Below are 24,156 nucleotides of genomic sequence, written 5' to 3' on the forward strand. Positions count from 1 at the left end.
CTCATTTTTTGTTCTGCCAGGATCCAGCAATTTCCTTGCAGTTCTGACACCATGTAATGTTTGGTGGTCTTAGGCATAAACAAACACTCCAAATAAAAGGTTGCAAAGACAGCTTTTACTGAGCGAGTCACAATACAAACTTACATTTCCCTCTTACAGTATCAGGTGAGTCCTTTTACACTAATCAGTGAAACACTCAAATGAGTCCCCCATACAACACAACCATATACAAACATCTATAATTCCAGTTAATGTGGCAATTCAATCTTTTGTTTCTTCCCTTGGCCGTTGTTTGTACGTTGCTTCGTGGAGCCGTATCCCTAAAAAGCAACTAAGGGCGCAATCCTATGCAGGTTTAGACAGAAAGAAATCCCACAACTCCCAGCATTCCTCAGCCAGCATGGCTGACTGGGGAATGCTGGGAGTTGTAGGACGTTTTTCGGTCTAAAACTGCATAGGGTTGTGCCTTAAGGGTGCGATCTTGGAGAATTACAGCCATCCAGTGCAGAGCGGGGGAGCAGCAGAGGCAGTCTTTGCCTCCCCACTCCTCCTGCTCTGCATTTCAGCTAGACAGAAATGTCTAGCTGAGGCATTGGGAAACGGGGAGGAAAGGCAAGGAGGCTGGTGAGGCCAGAGGATTCCTTGTAAGCTGTATTCCCCAGTCCCTGCCCCTCCTTGCCCACAGTGACGCCCAGTGATGACCCCCCCGAAGTCGATTTTGCCTGCACTGCCTGCAAGGGGGAAGGGGAGGGGTGGGGCGCTCAGACTCCTGGGTCCAAGGTCGGAGCAGTGTCTCCAACCTTGGATCCAGGAATCCGAACTATGCTACCCCCCACCCCTATGCTGTCTAGGGGCCATCTGATTGCTCTCTAAGAATGCTTTAATGGATAAAAAGTAACAAGACCTTCCTTTTTAGGAAGTCTTTTGGTCTTTAGTGGTTTCAATAAAGCTGCTTAAAACTGCTGTTCCTAACTTCTGCTTTTTTCTGTTGCTTTCATCTGCTTCTTGTTTGGTTTCACTTTTTGAGGACGGTGTTTTTATTGTTATATTTGTAATGTTGGTATGTATTTCTTATTGCTCGGGGGAGGTTGTTAGCTGGCTTTTTACCTTTTTTTTTTTAAGAAAAGGCTGGATATAAAGACCTTAAGAAATAATTAAAATACATTATGATAAAATATTTTTTATCAGCCTCCCCAACCTGGTGTGTTGGATTACAGCTCCATGCCGGCTGGGGATGGTGGGAGTTGTAGTTCGAGATATCTGGAGGCCACCAAGCTGGGGAAGACAGTATTATATATAATATTGATAATGATAATAAGCATCCTGGACGCTCATTTTCAGGGATCCATTTTTGCTGGATCCTGGCAGAACTGGCCACACAACAAGGGCAATTTCTGAAGACTGACAATTCTGTGACCAGCCTTGCAATACCACTGCTTCTTCCCCCCCCCACACCCCAACCCCAAAGATCTGTTAATTGTGTGTGGGGTGTCAGAGGCACCTGTGGGAAGGAACAGCAATAGGAACTGCACTGAAATGGCTATGCGATCAGTACAAAAATTGAGTACGTTACTGCTTAGTGTGGGACTAATCTACCACTGTTTTTGAAAAGACAGGCAGGAAAACACTTGAATCTGTCCTAGCCTCATTACACAGATAATTAACATTTTGCTTGGTAGCACACAAGACCAATAAGCTAGTTTATTAAAGTATCTGTAAGGCTGTTGCTGGATATTCTCCGTAGATTTTAACTGCTTTCTGAAAAGATTCAGCCACGTACACAGGTATGCATGCTGCACGATCTGAAAGTATGGTAGGCAGAAGGGGGAAGGGATGTGGGGGGGGGGGCGCACTGGTCCCTTTCAGTTATATTCCAAGCTGCTCCCCTAAAATGTCAACTTTTTAATTTATTTTTACTATAAAAATAAAGTCTCAGGCCCTTTTATTTTTGGAGATGTAAGGTAAAACACAGATGGTATTCGAACCCATCGCTCAATAAATAGTAAACCTGCCTTCCGTCATTCTGGCTGGTAGGTGCAAATGTACTAGAGTAACTGACAAGCACTGGGCACTCCCCCATACGCACGCATGCACACACAAAATTGTGTAAGTTTTGCTCCCGTAATATTTCATGCAATTAAAGAACTTTAAGCAAATGAGGCTGTTTGTATTCAGATCCTGGCTGCGCTGCATTGACTCCCCACCTCCACTCCCACTTTCAATGTTAGCCTTTAGCCTCCTCGCTACGACATTTCTGGCTTGTCACCTTCTGATTTATATCAGCCCTGTGGGCCGAGTCAATGGAGACGGAACTAGGACCGAAGCTAGCAAGTCAGGGGCGGAGCCTGGAGGACACCAGCAGTTTGGGGGTGGAGCCAGAATGAAATCTGGCAGGGTAGGAGCAGGTTGTGGGTGGAGCTGGCCATCATGGGTGGCACCAAGCAGAGTTAGAATTTTCCTGACCACACAGGGCCCAAAAAACTCCAGAGAGCATCTTTTTACTTATCAGATTGATATATCAGATTGATAGAGAGCCAGTGTAGTGTAGTGGTGAGAGTGACGGACTGGGAGCCGGGAGATCCGGGTTCTAGTCCCCACTTGGCCATGGAAGCTCACTGGGTGACTTTGGGCCAGTCACAGACTCTCAGCCCAACCTACCTCACAGGGTTGTTGTTGTGAGGATACAACGGTGAGGAGGAGGATAATGTAAGCCGCCTTGAGTTCCTTGCGAGAGGGAGAAAGGCGGGGTATAAATGCAATAAATAAATAAATAAATAGTGCTAGATGGCAACCTGAAGAATGTGCCATTAGTATAATTTGAGGCGTGTGTGAGCTAGTTGTGTTGCCGCATCCTCCCGAAATATCTCAACACATCCTGGGGCACAGCTCTCTCTTGGACTATGAAGTACAGCCAAATGTTAAAGGATGGTCCTAGCAGCCATTGAGAGGGATGCTTGCTGTGGGATCTAGCAAGCTTGGCATTTGAAATGGGGTTTGTTTGTTTTTTAAATCAAGTGTTGTCTGTGATGACAAAGCTAACCAAGGAGAAAAAGGCAGCACAGAGAGGAGACGGCAAAACAGGAGAAACAACAGACTTCTTAACAATAGGGATGTCTAGCTCAAATTGGGGGAGAGCATGGGCCAATCAACTATAAGAGAAGACTGCTTTCTTTGATATGAAAATGAACACAATGAAGAGATTCTGCTTCTTCCAACAGTGGCAGTATGGGCATGAAGGGCATTGGCCATGCTGGCTGGGGATGATAGGAGTTGTAGTCTGACACATCTTGAGGGCACCAGGTTTGGGGGGGGGATGCTGTATGGACTATAGAGCGTCTCCATTGTGGAAGAAGGGGTGTTCTCTTTTTAAAAAATAAAAATAGAGGAATCCATTCGAAAACATGGCTGCCTCCCAACAGGTCCTTTCAGGTCACCTGTGAGTGCCCATTCTCACCCCACCCCACCCTGTCACCTTCAATTTGCATCCAAAAGAATGAAGATGCTGAAAACAGCTGGCACAGATAACAACAGCGTAAAGAGCTCCATGTTAAATGGCAATTGAACGCCTGAAATCTTTTTTGCCTTCAAGAGAAGTCACATTTTTTTTTTGTCAGAATAAACCACAGCAGCAAGGAGATTCCCTACTCTCTCTCAGCTGCTATTTAGTCTCTTTATTCCCCCACCCTCCTCCTCTCCTGACCCCCCCATACAAAAATCAAAGATACCTTTCAAATCAAAGCTGCCTTTGATTCTTTGGAGGCATCAAAAGCAGTCGCGGCTTTCTTTTCCCTTTCTGGATAACAAGAATTGGGTTTTCATGTTGGGTTGTCTTTTTAGCATTACAACCACCACCACCCGCAAAAAAAACCCCAAAGGCAAAGTCAATGGTTCGGCAGAATTTTGTGTGTTGATAGGATGCCTAGAAAAAAAGGTTATTCCTTGTGTGTTTTATAGGGTGCTCCTATGCTTGTTTCCGCATTTTCTCAGATACAATTTACGCTTAATTCAGTGAACTTCACACCAAGTAAATGTGCACAGCATTGTAGCCTTACAGCCTGGCTTACTCCCAACTAAGCATCCATGGGATTGCAGCCTTAATGGGGCAACGAACAGAGGAAGCTGCCTTACACCAGGTACAATTATTCATCCATCTAGTCCAGTATTGTTGTATTCTCCTTAGCAGCAGCTCTTGAGAATCTCTGGCAGAAAGAAGTCTTTCACATCACTTGCTACCTGAGCCTTTTAACTGGAGAATGAGATACCAGGGACTTTCTGCATTCAGATACTCAAGCTACAACCCCCTCTCTAAATGATCACAGCCATGTGTTTGCAAGGAACCCTGTATGAAATCCATACTAATGTTTGCTTTACATGAGGCCTAGATATCCCTCTTAGAATCCTAAGAACACAATCTTTTCTCTTTAAAAAAAGAAAAGTTTCTAGCCCTGATAACTTGGGGCCAGGTTACCTGAAGGACGGTCTCCTCGATCTTCAGGTCCAGGCAGGTATATATGAGAAGAGATGATCCTCCAGGTAACTTGTCCCCAAGCCATCAGGGCTAGAAACATTTCCTTTGTTTTAAAGAGAAAAGGTGGTGTTCTTAAGATCCTAAGAGGGATATCTAGGACTCATGTGAAGCAACGTCCCCTTCAGCCGTCCTTTTGCGGGAGACCCTCCCAATGAAGTGAGGCAGGTGGCTACTAAGAAGGGGGTCTTTTCCGTTGTGGCAACCCGGCTGTGGAATGAGCATCCCGGAGAGGATCGCCTGGCCTCTACTTTGTGCTCTTACTTTCCCAGGCATTTTCGTCTTTCAGTATCTGTTGTTTCTGAAACTGTTAAACCTTTGCATGGCTGTTAGTTTTTATTTTAGTTTTTAGTTGATTTATACTGCAGTTTTAAACATTTATATTGTGTTTAATCGTGCTGTATTTTATGGTTTACGTAGTTGTGGACCACCTAGAGAGCTTCGGCTATTGGGCAGTATAGAAATGTAATAAATAAATAAAGCATGGTTGAAGACATGAATACAATATATGCTTCAGATAAACTGGGATACCCTGGGACCGTCCTGCATGTTAAGGTGCATCGCCTGCATGTTCCCCCATGATGTCTAAAGTCATCAGATGGGTCTGTCTCAGGTGCCACCACTGTCTAAGATACTTTGGGTAATAACAAGGTGCAGGACCTCCTTTGTGGTAGCACCCCAAGTCTGGGAGATCTATCAGAATAACTTGATTGTGAATTCTTGGAAGCTGGCAAGACCCTGCTTGTTTTTCTTTGTTTTGATAGCAGTTTACAGAGATGAAAAATCTACACAGCAAACATCAACTATCCTAATTACAGTGATGCAGGAACAGAGCTTGAGGGAATTAGTCAGGATCAGCACCAAAGACAAGGTCAGTGGACAGTCCATTCCAGAGAAGAGTTACATCATCAAGGACATACAGGCCTCTAGAAACTGGTGCACTGGCTTTGTTCTAGCACTCTGTGCCTAGAACTGAAGGCTTTTATGCCTCAAGTCTTTAGAACCCCACCCAGAGCACAGCTGCAGGCCATAAAAGCCACCTCAGGAACAGCCTACCTGTGAGTAGAGCCTTGCTCATGAGTTTACTCATGAGGAATCCTTATTCCTCAAGCAGGCACTTCTGCAGCTGGCCGAGCCTGAACCTCTAGGTGCCTGCACTCCCTGGGGTAGGTGGCTGCTCAGCATCTGCCTCTGAGTCCAAGTGGGGGGTAACTCCATCCTAAGGGGTACAGTCGACAGCCGTTTCCCCCAGTCTGCCTCAGGATCCCTAGACACAGGGAGTTCCTTCCCAATATTTGAGTAAGGGGCTCCAGGCCATCATCCAAAGAGGAATTCCTCCAGAGCGGACTTGACATCAACCACTGATCAGAGATCTGTTGATTTTCAGGTACCTGTGAGCCTGATTGTCTTTTCTCTCTTGATTTCGCCCCATCCCATTACACAATGTACACTTAAAGGAAAAGTAGAACTGTGTTTCATCACACTCCTTTTTCACAACAACCCCACCCCCCAGGCCTCTGAGAAAAGAAAGCAGAACAAACTTTTATGATTGGAATAAATTATCGGGGTGTGTGTGTGTGTGTGTGTGATCTGGAATAAATTATACAATTTATCCTTGCAGAATTGCCTAGCAAATAAAAATAATTTAATATAATGCCATTTTTGTGTGCGTAATTGTTCAAAATAGAATGTTGCCTTTTATATCAATGATGCAATTACTGAGCATAATTGCTTAGCATACAATAAATATTTATAGCAATTGAACAGCATATGCATATATATATATATATATATATACAGACACACACACACACACAATATGTGTGTGCATATATATATATATATATATATATTTACATGATATGTGTGTGTGTGTGTGTATTTACATTATACACACACACACACACATTACAGAGGGGGGGTTGGTGTAAAGCAGCACAACAGCAAAGCAACAAGGAGGGGCTAATAAGAGAGTATTTAAAAATATAGTTTAAGTTAAATGTTTCAGCTTCTGCCCTCAGAGGTATGATTGGTATAATGCATATGAGTTGTCTTCCAGATTAAGGCCATTTGGATTTGCGTTCTGAGTCTATAGGTCCAGAAATTTTCCCTTTTGTCAAGCCTATCAGGGCCTTTTGTTTTGTTCTGTTGGAACCAACTGTAAATCCAAGAGACTATGTGCAGGCGAGTTGAATTTCTGGACCTATAGACTCAGAACTCTTAGTCCAAATGGCCTTAATTTGGAGGACAATTTGTAAGTATTTCATCAATCATACCTCGGGGGGGGGGGGGTGTCTCCTAAGGGCCTTTCATCTCCAGTTATTCCAAATGGCCACTCCTGATATCATTTAACAGCACAGCTACTGTTGAGGGCGGAAGCCGAAACATTTAGCTCAAAATATGTATTTTAAGGGAGCAATCTTATGGCCACTAGTCAGTGGCTAGGCGACAATAGGATATGTGGTTTTCCGGGTACCGACCTCAGAGCCTGCACCCTGAGGTCAGGTCCCGGAGAACTGACCTTCCCCCCCGTTCCGTGCTGCCAAAATGGGGGCATTCTGGGGGGGGGGGCATTCCGGGGCAGGGAAGGCGTAAATGCCGGTACGACACATCCTATGTGTCATCCGGCAGCCTCCTCCCCTGCTCCGCTTTCCCGCAACTAGACAGCCGCAAATGCAGGGCAGGAGTAGCACGGAGGGAACGATCCCCTCCGTGCTTCTCCTGCCCTGCACTGGATAGGCAGTCCCCTCCGAGTTCGGAGACGGCCGCCTATCCTCATAGGATTGCACCCTAATACTCTGCTGTAAGTCTTTCTGTCTTTCTTATATAAAGATATTTACATGTTTACATGAAATATATATAGGTGCATAATTTACATGGGTTAGATAGATAAATATATGTTTACATGGAACATAGATATATTTATGTGTGTGTATGTACATGATAGATAGACAGATAGATAGACGTGATATATAGATATATAGATATACATGATATAGATAGTTGACATATAGATATAGATATAGATCAACTTTTACCTTTTATAGATATATAGTATTCTATATATATTCTCTCTGTCTCTCTTTGGGGGTAGAAAGGGAGGGCACAAATCAAATAAATATAAGTGTGTATTGTACTACAAGGACAGGGGCTAAGGACACCCATGGGACGCCGCCCCCCCCACCCAACAATCTCCCCTCTCACCTGATCCCCTCCTCCTCCACTACCACCACGTCTCCTAGGGGCGTCTCCGTCTCCTAGCAACGCACAAGATGGCCTCCGCGCACGCAAGCCTCTCTGGTCATTGTAGTCTCCTGATTCTATCCAAGCCAGCGTCTCATTCCCACCCGAAGACTACATTTCCCAGGAGGCGCCGCGACAGAAAGAGGGAAGTGGGGCAGGCGGGGACGCGTTTACCTGGGCGAGGTGAGGCGCGGAGCCGCGGTGGGCGCCGGGGGTTGTAGTTTCCCCGGAGCGGGCGGCTCCAGCGGCGCGGATGGGCCGGAGGGCGGGGGAAGGGACTACAAATCCCAGAGAAGAGCGGGAGGAGCGAGGCAGGGCGCCGGCTCAGGGCGGGGGGTACGAAAGGGAGTCGGTCGCAGTCGGTCGCCGCCAACGGCTGTTGAGTCGGTCCGCTCAGGTGAGGTCGGGGGAGGGGCGCTGGTGGGCGGGGCGTAGCTTGCCCCCTTCTCCCTGCCGCCCGCCCTTCGCAGGTAGAGCCCCTGAGGCGCTGCGGGGGAGACCCCGTTGTACCTCACCGGGCATCGTAAAGGGCCTGGTGGGAAAGCGGGGGGGGGGGTAAGGAGAGCCTTGACCCCCCATATGTGGGTGCAGTACGGTTGGGGGGATCTTTATTTGAGGGCAGGGGGCTTTCACCTTGAGCTCTGTCATATTTCGGGGGGGGGGGGCTCCCCGCATATTTTACTTTGGAGCTCCAGCATGTGCCGGCATTTTGTAGTGATACATTGCAACTATTTTTTTTTCCAATTTGGAGTCTGTTGCTGTTGTTGTTATTATTATTATTAAGCTGTCCTCATAAATAGAAGGGTATAATATCAATATGAATTCATGGGGGACGGTATAAATATTCTATAAGGGTGCAGTCCTATACTTGTTGTTGTTGTTCAGTCGTGTCCGACTCTTCGTGACCCCATGCGCCACAGCACGCCAGGCCTTCCTGTCCTGCGCTCTCTCCCGGAGCATGCTCAAGTCCATATTCGTTGCATCGGTGATGCTATCTAGCCATCTCATCCTCTGCCGTCCCCTTCTCCTTTTGCCTTCGATCCTTCCCAGCATCAGGGTCTTTTCCAGGGACTTTTTGCATTTGGTGGCCAAATATTTGAGCTTCAGCTTCAGGATCTGTCCTTCCAATGAGCAGTCAGGGGTGATTTCCTTTAGGACTGGCTGATTTGACCTCCTTGCAGTCCAGGGGACTCACAAGAGTCTTCCCCAGCACCACAGTTCAAAGGCATCAATTCCTCGGTGCTCAGCCTTCCTTACAGTCCAGCTCTCACAGCCGTACGTTGCTACTGGGAAAACCGTATCTTCCCCTTTCTCCCTTGCTTTTCGCTCCCCTTCTTTCCTCAGCTACTTGTAAAGCCTCATCAGACAGCCACTTGGCTTTCTTGCATTTCTTTTTCTTTGGGATGGATTTCGTTGCTGCCTCCTGAACAATGTTACGGACCTCCATCCATAGTTCCTCAGGCACTCTGTCTATCAGGTCTAATCCCTGAAATCTATTCCTCACCTCCACTGTATATTCAGAAGGGATATGATTCAGGTCATACCTGAATGGTTTAGCGGTTTTCTGTACATTCTTCAATTTAAGTCGAAATTTTGCAACAAGAGGCTCATGATCTGAGCCACAGTCAGCTCCAGGTCTTGTTTTTACTGACTGTATGGAGCGTCTCCATCTTTGGCTGCAAAGGACATAATCAATCTGATTTCGATATTGACCATCTGGTGATGTCCATGTGTAGAGTCGCCTCTTGTGCTGTTGGAAAAGCGTGTTTGCTATGATCAGCGTGTTCTCTTGGCAAAACTCTATTAGCCTTTGTCCTGCTTCATTTGGTACACCAAGGCCATGCCTGCCTGTTATCCCAGTTTTTCGTGACTTCCTACTTTAGCATTCCAATCCCCTATGATGAAAAGGACATCTTTGGGGCGGGTTAGTTCTAGAAGGTGTTGTAGGTCTTCATAGAACCCATCAACCTCAGCTTCTTCGGCCTCAGTGGTTGGGGCATAGACTTGAATTACTGTGATGTTGAATGGTTTGCCTTGGATTCATACTGAGATCATTCTGTCATTTTTGAGATTGTACCCCAGTACTGCTTTTCCCACCTTTTTGTTGACTATGAGTGCTACTCCATTTTTTCTAAGGGATTCTTGCCCACAGTAGTAGATATAATGGTAACCTGAATTAAATTCACCCATGCCTGTCCATTTTAGTTCGCTGATTCCCAAGATGTGGATGTTCAATCTTGCCATCTCATGTTTGACCACCTCCAGCTTACCTTGATTCACTGACCTTACATTCCAGGTTCCTAAACAATATTGTTCTTTACAGCATCGGACTTTCTTTTCACCACCAGACACATCCACAGCTGAGTGTCCTTTCGGCTTTGGCCCAGCCGCTTCACTCTTTCTGGCGCTACTTGGAAATGCCCTCTGCTCTTCCCTAGTAGTATATTGGACACCTTCCAACCTGAGGGGCTCATCTTCCGGCGTCATATCTTTTAGCCTTGTGATCCGTTCCATGGGGTTTTCTTGGCAAGAATTCTGGAGTGGGTTGCCATTTCCTTCTCCAGTGGACCACATTTTGTCAGAACTCTCTGCCATGACCTGTCCACCTTGGGTGGCCCTGCAAGGCATAGCTTATGGCTTCATTGAGTTACGCAAGCCCCTTCAGCACAACAAGGGAGTGATCCATGAAGGGGAATACATGTTTAGACACCCCCCCCCAAAAAAGCGCCTTACAACTCCCAGCATGCCCCAGCCAGCTATGCTGGGAGTTGTGGGGTTGTTTTGGGCCCCAGCTACGGTGGCTGGGGCAAGCTGGGAGTTGTTGGACTTTTTTCTGTCTAAACATTAATAGGATTGTACCCTACACACACACACACACACACACACACACAGAGAGAGAGAGAGAGAGAGAGAGAGAGAGGTGTAAACATAAAGGGGCACAACAGCAAAACAACTTTGGATCCACCACGGATACAGTCAGTCTTAAGGTAAGACTGCAAGGCATTTCAACTCGCCTGCACATAGTCTCTCTGATTTACAGTTTATTTATTAATGTATTTCATTTTTATAGTGCCCAATAGCCAAGGCTCTCTGGGCAGTTCACAAAATTAAAACCACAAAAATACAGAAAATGCAGTATAAAAGGCAGTAGATTAAAACTACAGAATAAAAATACAACTGGAGTAAAATAAGCAAGCAGTGCAGATATTTAAAATGCAGTAGCAGGTTTAAGACAGCAGAGCTAAAAAAAACCTGGAATGTTAAATGCTAAAATATCATGTCATTTGCTTCCAACAAACAAAAGGAACTGACATTCTTGACAAAAGAGAAAACTTCTGGAACTACAGACTCAAAACTCTTAGTCTAAATGGCCCTAATCTGGAGGACAGTTTGTAAGCAGTATACCAGTTATACCTCTGTTTTTTCTCCTAAGGAATTTTCATCTCTAGGCAATCCAAACTGCCACTCCTGCTGGAGGTGGAAGCCAAAACGTTTATCTCAAAGTATATATTTTTACAATACTGTGTGTGTGTGTGTGTGTGTGTGTGTATATATATATAAATATAAATATAGAGAGTCACACACACACACACACACGCACACACACGAAGGGCAGACTATTTATGTATTTTATTTATTTCTATACTGCCCAATAGCTGAAGCTCTCTGGGCGGTTCACAAAAATTATGACTCTGTTACTCTACTGTTCTATATTAAGTGTCACTGCATCCCTTAGTGGACTCAATGCCTCCTTGTTGCTTTGCAGTTGTGCTGCTTTACACCTCTGTATAATCTTTGTGGTATTTGTGGTATTGTGGTATCAATGTTAATCCATAAAAAGAAGGAGTCTTGAGCTCCCACACGTTTGGGGAGGGGACAGTTAGGAGGTGGGCTTCTTGTGATGTTGTGTTTGGCCTCCTGTGTATTTGGTGTGGCTGGAGGGGAACTAGGAAATTCTCATACAGAGAATAGCTGTACATTAAGTTGGGAGAGTAGCCACACATGGATAACTATCTATGAAAATGAGGAAGACCTCCTCACCCCCAAAGGGGAGAGCATCCATAAAATGCAGTCTGTGAGTGGAGAGTCTGGACACCAACGTATTTCTGATTTGTGTGCATATTTGTGGAAAACTATGGAACATGCTAGGCAAGGGAGAATATTATTTGCTTTGCTATTACATTCCTATCTCACACCCTATCTCACTAGGAAGCTTCACTAGGCCATGGGGTAGGCAGCCTAGGGTCAGCCCCTGGTCTGATTTCATTCTGCCCTCACGTATGTGGTTCTTCTTGTGCACTTTTTATATCCTCATAACAACCCAAGAATTAGGCCGAGAGATTGTGCTTGGCCCAAGGTCACCATTTGTGAGAGGTCTTGCAGAGTGCTTTTGGGTGGACATAAGCAGAGCCCTGCTGGATCAGATCAAAGGCTTATCTAGTTCTGCATCTTTTTTTCCCCCACAATGGTGGCCAACTGGTAGCCTATGGGAAGCCCACAACCAAGGCATGGGGGCAACAGCCTTATTCCACTATAGATCCCCAGTAACTGGTGTTCAGAGGCATGCTGCCTCTGATGTTGGAGGTAATAAACACCCATCATGACTAGTAGCCCTTGATAGTCTCTCCCATCTAGCTAAAAGGGATGAGGTCTCCCAAAATGTGGATAATTAATGTGGTGGCTTGTTTGGGCTCCTATATATTATTTGGGATTATCCTTGGGCTCCATTATTCAGTTTAATGTATGGAGTGGTGTATATGGTTCTCTTCTTCCCAACTATTATACCAACTGCCCTGTGATGGCAGATTGGTTAAGGAGTGACTGGCCCGAAGTCAGTCAGTGGGTATTGTGACTGGAACCCAAATTTCTCAGGACCTAGACTGGCACACTAACATCTGTGCCAGGGAGGAGTGTCCTGACTTCATATGCTTTCTCTGGCAAAGGAGTTTGTGTCTGCCACATTTCTGTTAGGTGGGAGGGAAGGGAATAACAGACTCGGAAAGCAGTTGGGACCCTGCTTGTGATGTGTATGTGTGTGTGTGTCTCCCCCCACCCACTAAGTGTCCCGAGCTTCCTCATGCCTGAAAGGGAGGGCCATAGCTCAGCAGTACAGCACCTGCTTTCCATGTGGAAGGTCCCAAATTCAAACCCTGGCATCCGCAGTTAAAGAGGTGAGATAGCAAAGAATGAGAAAGACCTCAGCCTGACATCCTGAGAACTGCTGCCAGTGAGAGTAAACAATACTAGGCTAGATTGGCAAATAGTCAAGCAGGGCATAGAAGCTACCACTCAACCCTGGTTTTTGTCCCCTGGCAACTGGCATTCAGAGACATGCTGCCTCTGTATCTGGGGTGTCCATTGATAGACCCACCCTTTAGAATTCCCCTTTAAAGCAATCTTGTGGTAGTAATCTTGCACATGTGTAGGGGGGTTCTTTCTGGTGTGCATGTCTTGCATGGAGATGGTCCCAGGTTCACTAAAAAAGGATCAGATGGCAGGAGATGGGGATGGGGGGAAACTCTGCCGAAGCAGGCCATACTGGGCTAGATAGACAAGCAGTGGTGTGGGGCTACTTCCTACTTTCTTGTTGCAGTTTAAAAAGAAAAGCAACATGTTGCATCTTAAAGATTAGCTTGACTCTTTGTGGAAGAAAAAGAGAAAAAAAAAAAGAAAAGACTAGTACATCTGGTGCATGAAGTAGACAAAAAATATGATGTGTGTAAATTCTAGAAGATACAGACTGTACTCTGTGTGTCGGTTACTGGCTGTTGTTGCAAATCCCCACAGGCCTTCAGTTCAAAACTGCTTCAGGTGTGTGTCATGGGAACTCCCACAGCTTTTGGGTGGTTGCTGTTCTGGGGCAGCTCTCATGCTCTGAGGAAGAGAGGTTTTAAAAAAGAAACTTTTCCTGTTAGTAGGGTGTGTTATGCCTCATGGTTCTAAAACTTCAGCCGTGTCTGCTGCGAAAGTACCTTAATTTTTGATACTGCTGTCAGGGAGTGTGGCCCAGGCATCTTACATAGGTGAGTGGCAGCATTTGTCATTTCAGGCTTGTCCCATGTACCCATGAGGACGAGCAACGAAGGGTGCAATCCTATGGGGATAGGTGGCCGCCTCCAAACCTGGAGGCTACCGCTTATCCAATGCAGAGCAGAAGAAGCGCAGAGGGGATCGTCCCCTCCATGCTTCAGCTGCCCTGCATTTGCGGCTAGACAAAGCAGGGGAAGCAGCTGCCAGAAGATACATAGGATGTGTTGTGCCAGCATTTCCGCCTTTGCTGCCCTGGAATGCCCTGTTTTTGCCACTCGGCGCTCCTCTTCCGAGCACGGAGCCGTTCCATGCTGCCTGCGAGGCAACACGGGAGGGGGGTGAAGGTTGGTTCTCCGGGAACAGGCTCCGAGGCTGGCTCCTGGAACCCGGCATATCCTATGGCCATCTAGACACTGGCTAGCAACCATAGGATTGCTCCCTCCAGTTCTTACTGATCAAAAGGAAGTTCATTAATTCTCCAAATAAATGAATATGATCCTGAGGTTTGTGCCTTAATTCTGCTTCCTTGCTGCTTGTGCTTGTGGAAGATGGATAATAAGCTTTACATTGCAGTTGTCCTTTAGCAAGAGTTTCACAGAACAGTGGCAGGTAGATTTAAAAAAAAAAAATCTTAAACAAGGCAGCTGTATAATATACCAAACTGAAATATGGAACCTTATTCCTGGAAGTAAAGCTGTCCAAAATGCCATGCTGCTGCCTGCCTTAATATCTTTCTCCCAGCTAAAATCTGCCTTTGCTGGAAGAGTTAATGAGAGTCCTGGAATGGGCAGGGAATGTCATTCAAAAGTGTTGATGGAGAAGTTGTTCGTATATTTAGCAAACAATGCAAGCCCTATTAATAATAGAGAACTGGGTGGAGAACATACATTCCTGGCAAGGGAAAAGATTCCAGACTTTGAGTTAGGGAGAGGCTGCAACAGTTTACATTTCCTTGGCTTCTCCATATTCCAAGCCTTTCCTTCTCCTTGGTATCCTGTTGTGTCAAATGAGTCCTAGCCAAGCATATTTCAAGGAAAATATCTACCCTCTTGATTTTCAATTTCTAGGTAAATTTCTGGTATGGTATTTTCTCAGTTTTTACAACTTTTGCATATTTCATGTAGTCCAGCACAGTCTTGGATTTTGTTGGGCTTTATTGTTAAAAAATGACTAGGTAGCGTTTGTAGTTTATACTAATTCCTGTAGTTACACAAGAACTGTGATGAGTAAAACTTGGGCAGAACTACGAGCAGAGCAGGTTATGCAACTGTTGCCAAACCATAAAAGGAAAAGACCCCTTTTTTGAGTTGGTTAAAAGTTTCCAAAACATCTATGGCTGACTCATCTCAGCTCCCATCAGCGCTGGTTGTTTCTTGTCTAAAGCTTTAGATGATAGACCTCGTTCCTCTGAACCAATGGCAGAGCTGTCTTATTGACTCCACTGGGGTCGGAAGAGCAGTCTTGCTGGACACACCTAGTATGTAGTGTCCAAATCACCAACAGTAGCTAGTTTGGGATGCTCAACACAGCATTACCAAAATTTTGTACTTTTAATTACCCTGAGGATTAGAAGCTTGGCAAAGTAGAGGCCTGGTTTGCAGATAATGCTAACCCAAGATTTATTTAACCCATGGTTTGTTGTCTTACTGGCTTGTCCGGCAGATGATCGAACAAACAGTAGCCTGTTTTCTCAATCTCTGGGTTGTTTGTTTCCCTCCTCCTTCAACCACTCCCTCCTCCACTGTATCCCAAATGCCTTTGTGGCACTGTAGTACTGGCATGTAGAGCATCTAAGTGGGAGGGGGGGTAATCACTCTTTCCTGCCACCTGTGTAGCCTCGTGAAATAACCTACGAACAATCCACGGTTCTGGATTCACACATAACAATAACCCATACCTTAAACTACCCAGAGTTCACAACCCACCAGCAAACCATGGGTTCTCTTTCTGGGTTGTTTGTGGCTAACAAACCATGGTAGCACAGTCAAGTTCACACATCCCCAAACCCAGAATTCAACAACCTGTACCATGGGTTAGTGTTATGTGTGAACCAGGCCAGAGAGAATTTCAGAGCAGGCCATAGCAGTTGCTTCAGGGAACATTCTGCAGGAAGTTTCACTTTCCTGTCTCAAATCCTGTCTGTGTCACTTTTTTTTTTTTTTTAAGAATACACAGAGCAGAAAGTAATAGTGTGTGTGTTTGACCTCTTCCTTGAGGTTAGGAACTGTTTTTGAAGCCAGCACAGAAGTTTGAGAACACGTTGGCTGCATGTCTTTGCAAGCTCAGAAACTGAAAAGGTTTTGAGGAAAACTTCAGTGCCCTACATTGGGACCTTTTTTCTTCCTGTTAGTTAGAATCTTTATTTCACACACAATACACCAGTTTCTGTAGGCAAGTGATGATGGCATTTGACTATTGGGACAGTATTAATAAGCCTTGGGCTTCTATTATCAGCCACAATGCTTTCTCCAGCACACCAGAAACCAAATTACTGTGGTCACACTCATTGATAATGGCATGGACCTGTACATTCTTCTTATTGGTTTAATGTCTCTTGTAAGAAAAATGTGACAACTTCTGAACTTCTATTTAAAAACACACACGCACATTGATGGTCTATTTACCACTCTATCAGTGACCTCAATTTATATCTTTTTTCCTACTTATTTCCCCCTTCTCTGAGTGTGTGTGGGCATTAAAATGTGATCACAAGAGGAACCCCTTGCCGGTTTTCACAGGCATAGACACTAAGCCTTCATGCAGCCATTTTGAGACCCCTGCCGTGCAAACTGCCCATCGTTATTATGCCATCAAGTGCATGGCACTTTACAGAGTACCCAACACACACAAAATATCCCTGCCTCAAGGAGCTTAAAATCTAAAATCCAGCACAGGAAGGAAGATTGGGAAAATATATGCATTCAGTTCAGTGACATACATGTAGGCTTAGTTTCAGTAAAGGATGAGGATGAAGGGGTTGTGTGAAAGACTTCACAGAAAAGCTGAATTTTGAGGAGGGATTTCACTGTCTTTTCAGCACCAGGTTAAAACTGCCCTCTTCTCTCAGGCATTTGGCAGCATATAATGAATTTTTAATCAGGTCCTGGATTGTCTTTGGTTGATAGTTTAAAAATTGTTTTTAGATATATGTTGTCTCTGTGTGTGCTATCAGTCTATATGTTTTTATATAAATGGTTTTGCACTTTGTATAATGTATTTTTAATGGTTTTTAATTTGGGGAAACTGCCCAGAGAGCTTTGACTATGGGGCAGTATAGAAATATAATAAATGAACTGAATGAAGAAGAGAGAGCTGTCAAAAGAGATCCTTGGACAGGCTGTGGCCTGGTGGTGGCAGCAACACCTTGAATGGCTTTGAAAGTAATTACAAGAAGTCTGTGCTGGATTTGTAAGGGGAGAGGAAGGCAGTGTTGAGATTTATGATGAGGTGACAGTTGGCCTAAATGTCGAAGTGAATGATTTTGGTGATGGAGTTCAGGGTAGAAGGGTGAAGGATGTGTCATGAAAACAAAAGGTCTGAGAGAAGACGTTTGGGTGGGATATGATCAGAGTGGGGCAGAGAGGAAGGGCTGTATGCTATTCATGAAATATTGTACGGTGGTTCTCAAAACACTTCGGGAAGGCTTAACTTGGGGAGAGAGGACATAGAATACCACAAAAAGTATGTGTGAATTAAGTTCCAGGGCAAAATAAGACCCTCAGGCAGGTAGAAATTTCCTCCTTCCCCACCCCACCCCACCCCACCCCACCCCACCCTGCCAAGACATAGGTGGGTTAATACCCCTTGGAAGAACCACTCTGGACTTGGAGCTCTGATTGCTCTTTTTGGAAGATGTGGCAGTGAGGGTACAGAGTTCTGTGAGATGTATTGCTTTATAGAATTATATAATAGTAGGGTTGGAAGGGGCCTACAAGGCCATTGAGTCCAACCCCCTGCTCAATGCAGGAATCCAAGTCACAGCAGCCCTGACAGATGACTGTCCATCCCCATCTTGAATGCCTCCAGTGTGGGAGAGCCCACCACCTCCTTAGATAATTGGTTCCTTTATCGTATTGCTCTAATAGTCAGGAAGTTTTTTCCTGATGTTCAGCCGGAATCTGGCTTCCTGTAACTTGAGCCCATTATTCTGTGTCCTGTACTCTGGGATGATGGAGACGAGAGTATCTGCATGTGTTTCTGTGCATAGCTTTAGGACGAGATCAGAAACCTTCTCTCCTAATGCCAGTATTGAGGTTCATGATCCAGGCCACTGGTCCTGGCATGCAGCAGCTGGCTGTACAGATAGGGCTGTGTGCCAGAACCGCTGCACTGTTTCTTGTGGAACAAGATGGTGGGACTGCGCTGAAGCAGCAGGGCGAGGGCACAATGTAGAGTAAGTTTAGAAGGTCTCACCCCAATTTGAAAGTTTGAGAAACGCTACGGTTTGGGACCAGGCTCTCTGAAAGACCGTCTTCTCCCATACGAGCCTGCCCGGTTCTTAAGATCTAATAGAGAGGCCCTTCTTTTGAGACTGCTGCTTTCAGAGGCATAATTGGTCGCAGCCCAAGGTAGAGCCTTTTTGGTGTCCACTTCCAGGCTATGGAACCCCTTCCCAAGGGAGGCCAGGTTTGCTCCCTCTCTGTTGTCCTTCCGCTGGCAGGCAAAGACTGCTTTATTTAAGAAGGCGTTTAGCCTATAAGTGGGTCTGTTGCTGTTCTTAGTAATATTTTTTCTGTAATTATGTTTTTATTCTCTTGTTTTATTGCTTTAAACAATTTCAATTGTTTCTGTAAGCCACCTTGAGTGCCATTTTTTGGTAGAAAGGTGGGGTACAAATAAAATAAACAACAAATACTACTTGCCACTTGCTTGCCCCCTTCCTTTGTATGGCCTGTGGAGTTTTTTGTGCACCGACTTAGCTTGAGGAACTAATGCTGCAGTTGGACATACTTGCGGACAGGCAGGATTAGCTTTCCTACTGTTTGTATCACAAAATGAAGGGAGCAACTTCCCCTCAGCTTGTAGCAGCAATTCTACAGTGAAGTTAGCTGTTATGAAGTATTTGCTGCTTAATAGTGCCAGTGAGGAACTACCTATGGCTTAGAGCATTGGGAGGAAACCATGCTTCCCCTCCCCTCTCATATATCCTTTCCTCATTTCTGTGTTGCTGTTGACATAGCTTGCCGTGATGTCCAAATAGGGCAGACTAACCACGCTTGTCTATTTCAGAGGTCCCGGCAAACATTAGCTAGAGCTGCCCAGAATTAGGAGTGTGTGAGGAGGGGGCGTGTAAACCTGTCATGTTCCTGATAGTCTGAAGTGTGAGGCTATATGTTCAAAGAACTCAGTTTCAGTTTAGTTACAGTTAAATACAAGTTTTAAAATTGGGTGTTAACAACAGCTATTTTTCAAGTCAAATGAATTATACTTTCCATCTGCTCTTAATAGATGAGCCTTCAAAGACCATTGTTTGAGCCACAGTCCTAGTTAACATCCTGCTTTGACAGTCGTCTCTTTATTTAATCAGCTTAAATATTGAAGCATTGGAAATCTTTCCCATCACCGTTGCTCAACCCTATCGGGCTGGGAAGAATTGCTTAGCATAGCAGAATAAGCCTTGTGTGTGTTGTGTTGGACTAAAGGCGATGTTTGTCTGGGGTTTTCTACAGAAACTCGGTTAGGAATAATTTTTCCAGCTTTCATTATCTATGTATTACAAAAGACCCCTGGAGATTATTTTATTTATCTGAAATATTTTTAAACCACTCCTTAGCCAAAAAGGCTTCCCAGAGCAGCTTACATCATCATCGTCATTATTTTCTATATCACCCATTAGCCAAAGCTCTCTGTGCAGTTCACAAAAATTAGAAACCATAAATACAAGATAATAAAACATAGCATAATGTTTTTAACATACAAAATTTAAAAAAATTAAAGCAGCTAAAATGACTTCAAAAAAATGCTAGACCTGATAAAAACAGTTGACATAAATGCCCCATCATATGCCATTAAATGCCTGGGAGTAGAGGACAGGATTAACCTGGCGTCAAAAAGATGACAGTGTTGACACCAGGCAAGCCTCGGTGGGGAGATTGTTCCTCAGTGTCAAGAAGGCCCTCTCCCTTGTTGCCACCTTCCAACCCTCCCTCAATTAAATAAGATGGTCCCTGCCCTCAGTCTTGCGATCTAAAAAGACACAGCACACAAGGAAAAAGAAACGGGGTGGGAAGAGAGGAAAAATTCTTTCAGCAGGGCTGGTGGAACAGCCCTGCTTCCCCCTCTCATCTTTCTCCATTCAACCTGCAGGAATGGCTGCTGGTAGTGACTGTTGAGGGAGGGGAAACCTTTATGAGGGAGGTCTTCAGCAAGGATATAGGAATGGCCCTGCTCTCCCTCTGTACAGCCTGGAGATGGCTTAACTGGAACAGTCAAAAACAATTTATGGCTGGAACGTCCAGTCCGGTATGGTATGTTATCTGTCTGCATGATGCTTGGAGCTAGTGTAGTGGCTAAGAGGCCGAGCAGTAGACCAGCAGGTCCCCAGTTCAAATCTTAACCTCTGCCATAAACTCACAGGTTGGCCTTAGGCCACCTGCTATTGCTTGGTTTGTGTAACGTGAGGATTATCTGGTTCCTGGCCTCTCCTGGGAAAATAAACTTGCCAGTAACCACATTTGTAGCCTGGAAAGTTGGCAGATAGAACCAAGATGATAACTGATAAGAGGGCAAGTGGATGAAGTGGTCATTGGAGGGAGGGGATGGCTGGGAAGAAACTGCCTGGAGTATTGGGCAGCCGCACCTCAGTTGCAAATGCCAAGAAGGAACGAACAGCCACTTGGCATAAACCCTGTCAGTCTTGCAGAGCATCCGGGCTACCTGCCAGGTGGTGGTTATAAGAAGGGAAGGAACAGATGAAGTGGTGGCTCCGTTCTCTTGTCTAGATACCAGGGGTTAGAAGAGAAGGCTGTGGGTCCCTATCAGAACAGCTACAAGCTGTTCAAGATGCAAAAGAAAGACTGTGGTCTGGACCTCAGGAGCAGTGGGAGACAAGCCTTAAAGGGGATTCTGCCCCCTCAGGCACAGCTTTCCTGGGGGCTGACCGGGATATGGCTCACTTCATAGGTTTGAATTAAGGATGATAATGTATGTGGAAGCCCTGGAACACTCTGAAGCATTGTATACATTCTAAGTAGCCTATTATAGGATTTATCCAATCCTGATGCTGAGAAGGGAATCTGAGGCCAAGCTTGCATGAAGCAATTTCATTGTGTGTGCTGATCTCCTTTAGCAGAAAAAAATATTGGCTCAGACAGAATAAAAATATCAACAGTACAGTCTGAGAGGAAGACAGATCAATTTTGCTGTAAAGGCAGATAAATCCAACGCCCTGTTCTTGCTGGAGCAGCTGCAGGGCAGATGTTCTAATTTTAGTATAATTTGCAGCTATGAAGAAGTATCTGTCCATAGACACAATTGTCTGGTTGATAAGTAGTTTTAATAACTGTCACAGCTGGGAAATGGAGGCCTACACCTCAAACCTGTGAGCCCCAGCGTTGATGCTGCATTGGTGGTTCCAACAGCAGCTAGTGACAAGGTTTCTTCCTTGTGTAGCCAGGGCTTTAATTTCTTTTCCCCCTTTCTTCTTTCCATGAAGATAGATGTTTTTAGATGAATGGGAAGCACACTTGTTCAAACAAGCCTCTTCTGTTTCTCTGCCGTAAATGAGTATCAACTGCAGCTTGCGCAAAGTGGCCACAGTGCTGATGGATGTGTCAGCAACTGACTGTAAAGAGAGCCCTCTGCCCTCTTTGGGGATCCTTTCTGTCTCAAGGAGACAATATTCACATTTTTAGGAAAACCTGTGTGATTTCCTTTTAAAAAAGAAGAAAGAAACTGATGCAATTTAATATACTTTGTCGTGGAAAGTAAGAATGTGTGTAGCGTTGGCTGTGTGATTGGTTGAAGGTTTTGAATGCAATGCATCGACCCGTTTTCCAAAGAGATCACTGCTGTTGAATGAATGGTGGCTAGTTTAAAGTACAGAAGCTGTTTCGTTGACAAAACACATTAACAAAACATGAGACCGTGGAAAGCTGTCTTATACTGGGTCAAACTATTGTCCATCTAGTGCATTTTACTCTGGCCGTATCTCTTCAGGGTCTTTGGCAGAGAGGTGTTTTGCGTCACCTACCACCTGACCATTTTCAATAGGAGATTCCAAAGACTGAATCTGAGTCCTTACACAACCAAAGTGTGTGGTTGACCACTGAACTATAGTTCCTCCCCTATTTTGTATTTCATACTGTCAGGAATGAATCTTGAGTGTGTGGAGATGTCTGGCAGCTCAGATTCAGAGGGCAGCAACCTCCCCAGTGAGCTCAGGTACAGCAAGACTTTCTTCCCAAGATGTTGACACACAGATGGCACAGGCTGAATGGCTCCCCCATTCCTCCACCATGAGAATGCTGGTTGAGGAGGAGGAGGAGGGGGTCCAAGGGTGTGACTTGAGGGATGTGAGAGTCCATCGCAGAGCGAAGCGGGAAAAGTTAGAGGCAGAGCTAAAATGCTCTGCCAGGTTGGTTACTTGTGATAGCCAACATAGGAGGGAGCCACCCTAAGGGAGGGGCATCCCTACAAAGCTAGTCTGGCCGTGACGCTCATGCCCAGACTGCTGGCAACTTCTCTAACTTCTGCTTCGTCTCCTCTATTGATATTCATAGATGTGTGGATTAGCTGGTTCATTGCAGTCTGAGAGTTTGCTAGAATTTGCATTTGTAATGAAGCTAGTCATTAAACAATAAAGTAGTGTTAGCCTGGAGCTTTGTTTCTTGGAGTGTGTTGAGTGCAAAGGAAGAGGATGGAGGAACATGATACGTATTCTTGTTCACATCCTTAGAGGAGGACTGCCTGCATACCTTCTTCTTAAAACAAAGGTACAGAACCTGAGGCTTGTGGGCCATATCTGGCTCTCCTGGGGTTGAAATTTCACCCTCTGGGGTTCCCCAGGTAGCCATACCCCTTCCCTTGTCCCCTCCCCCTTTCCCCTACCCACCCATTGTCTGGTGTTTCCCCAGCTTTTGTGCAGCTTTTCTCCCATTTTAAAAGCTTGGAATGCCTCTCCTAAGGCTTAGTTACTGGCAGGAAGAGCTTTATGCTGAAATATACTGTGGAGGGGGGTTGTATTTTTGGCCCCGCCCCTCTTGCCTTCAGCCCCACTGGAATGCAGCCCCCCAAAGCGTCTCCAAAATGGAATGCAGCTCTCAGGCCAGAAGAGGTTCTGCACCCCTGTTTTAAAGGTGGTGGACTGGGCAGAGCACCTTCTCCCCTATGTCCCAGTCCACCACCTAAGGTCCTCTGAGAGCTCTGTGGCTGCCTAATGTGAGATTGGCAGCCACACTCAAGAGGACCTTTTCCTTTGCGGCCCCTCAGTTGTGGAATGACCTGCCAGTTGAAATGCGCCTGCTGACCTCGTTGAAGGTTTGTAAGCAGGCATTAAAGACTATTTTTCCGGCAGGCCTTCCCTTTTGAGAACTCTTGTTCCTTTCTCTGACTCTTGTATACTTGTTTTAAGCAGTGTTGTTTTAATCCATGTTTTATTGTTAGTTGTTTTTTTTTAAAAAAAAGGTTTTAGTTCAAAGTTGTTTTTTAGTTATATGTTGTTTGTCCGTATGTTTTTATGTAAATGGTTTTTAACGTTTGTATATTGTATTTTAATGTTTTAACTTTTGTAAACCGCCCAGAGAGCGTTGGCTATGGGGCGGTATAGAAATGTAATAATAATAATGAACTTTTTTCCATCCCAAGGGTTTGAGGTCAGGCTGCAGTACTTCGGTTTTTTAAAGATAAACAAATGTATTTTAAAATGATAAAGCCACTTCATGCACCTTCTGGGGAAGGGAATCTTGTCCACCGTTCGCAAGAGGTGTCTCATGAACGCCTGCTATCTTGCCAAGCCTCTTCCTGAACTCTCATCTTCCCGTTGTCCTGGCCACTTCTTTCACAGCTTCTTTAGAGCCTGTTGGGTATCATAAGGAAATGGTGGCCTCCAGCAGCCAGTCATGTCAGCAGCAGCAGCATGGGTCTGACGCAGCCAATCAGTTAGGCCCCCTTGTAAATAAGCCTGCAAAAGATACTAGCCTGCTGGGGTCTGGAAGAAGAGGGACAGAGCTCTCCGTCCCTCCTCCAGTAGCTGGACACAGATGAAGGAGCTTTCCTCCCCTGGTAGCTCATTTGGTTTTGATGCTGGGCACAGTTGGAATGGATCACCCCATGTCTCCCAGCCCATTGAGACACCTGAGCGCAATTCCTTCTCGTATACAGCGACCAGGCTACCACTTAAATACAAGGCTGAAGTTGTG

At 45.3% G+C, this 24,156-nt stretch overlaps 1 protein-coding gene across 3 annotated transcripts in view; it reads left to right on the forward strand.

Moving 5' to 3' along the window:
* The first annotated feature begins 7,975 nt into the window (after nucleotides 1-7,975).
* Nucleotides 7,976-24,156, forward strand: part of C15H1orf159 (chromosome 15 C1orf159 homolog) — a 71,987-nt gene continuing 55,806 nt past the window's right edge. For all 3 annotated transcript variants that reach the window (XR_014786086.1, XM_084822384.1, XM_084822385.1), the window contains exon 1: nucleotides 7,976-8,165. The gene's annotated coding sequence lies outside the window, so the exon portion shown is untranslated. The remainder of the gene's footprint in view (nucleotides 8,166-24,156) is intronic.

Source organism: Heloderma suspectum, chromosome 15, assembly GCF_057233095.1.
Source record: "Heloderma suspectum isolate Gila_16-S chromosome 15, 16-S_ref, whole genome shotgun sequence".
Taxonomy (NCBI): Eukaryota; Metazoa; Chordata; class Lepidosauria; order Squamata; family Helodermatidae; genus Heloderma; species Heloderma suspectum.